General features: G+C 42.0%; 1 non-coding gene across 1 annotated transcript; it reads left to right on the top strand.

Annotated features, from left to right (window-relative positions):
- The first annotated feature begins 313 nt into the window (after window positions 1–313).
- On the top strand, window positions 314–386 carry TRNAF-GAA (transfer RNA phenylalanine (anticodon GAA)). Its single transcript has one exon. It is a non-coding gene; the product is annotated as a tRNA-Phe (tRNA).
- The last annotated feature ends 435 nt before the right edge of the window (window positions 387–821 follow it).

Raw genomic sequence — 821 nt, 5'->3', positions numbered from 1 at the left:
ACACACATACACACACACATACACACATACACACACACAGACACACACACAGACACACACACAGAGATTACTGGAATTATAGATAGATAATGCTTTGTTGAAAATAGTTCAAATGGTACAAAAAATTTACGGCTCAGACAGACACATACAAACACACACACACACACACACACACACACACACACACACACACACACACACACACACACACACACACACACACAAACAGAATTGATTATAAAACGCTGTCTACCTGCTGTGCATGGAATGGGACAATAAATGTCTGCTGCTGTTCTGTTTTATAAAGCAGATTGCCGAAATAGCTCAGTTGGGAGAGCGTTAGACTGAAGATCTAAAGGTCCCTGGTTCGATCCCGGGTTTCGGCAGATTTTTTTTTCCCCTGGTATATATTCTGGATTGGGCAGGTGCGATCTTTTGTCGGTGTATTGTGTACATTTTGTACTATTTGGATGTTTTGAAACGCTCCCGTTCTCACACGTGTCCAGGTCTTGTAAACCGTGAACACCTGTATTAATTGTTAACTCGCGTAAAGCCCGTCAATAATGACGGGTTGGAAAAGTTTATTTGAGGGCACTGAATTCGAAAATCTGAAGCGTCAGGTGTGGTAATATATGTTTTATTTATTAGACATCCCACGGATGTAAATGAAAACTCCTTTTACTCTACGTGGGTTACACATCACGTGCAGCGAATATCACTTCCCCGCGCCTTGTATTTATTGTTATTTTCAAACAGCGCGTCTGTACACCGCCCTTGAGGCTCGATTTACAAGCAAGCCACCGTCTACAGTTCCAATTTCA

The sequence above is a fragment of the Myxine glutinosa genome, chromosome 10 (assembly GCF_964187855.1).
Source record: "Myxine glutinosa chromosome 10, kmMyxGlut1.1, whole genome shotgun sequence".
Taxonomy (NCBI): domain Eukaryota; kingdom Metazoa; phylum Chordata; class Myxini; order Myxiniformes; family Myxinidae; genus Myxine; species Myxine glutinosa.
The sequence above is the reverse complement of the archived record's forward strand: the minus strand, read 5'-3'. Positions and strand labels throughout refer to the sequence as shown.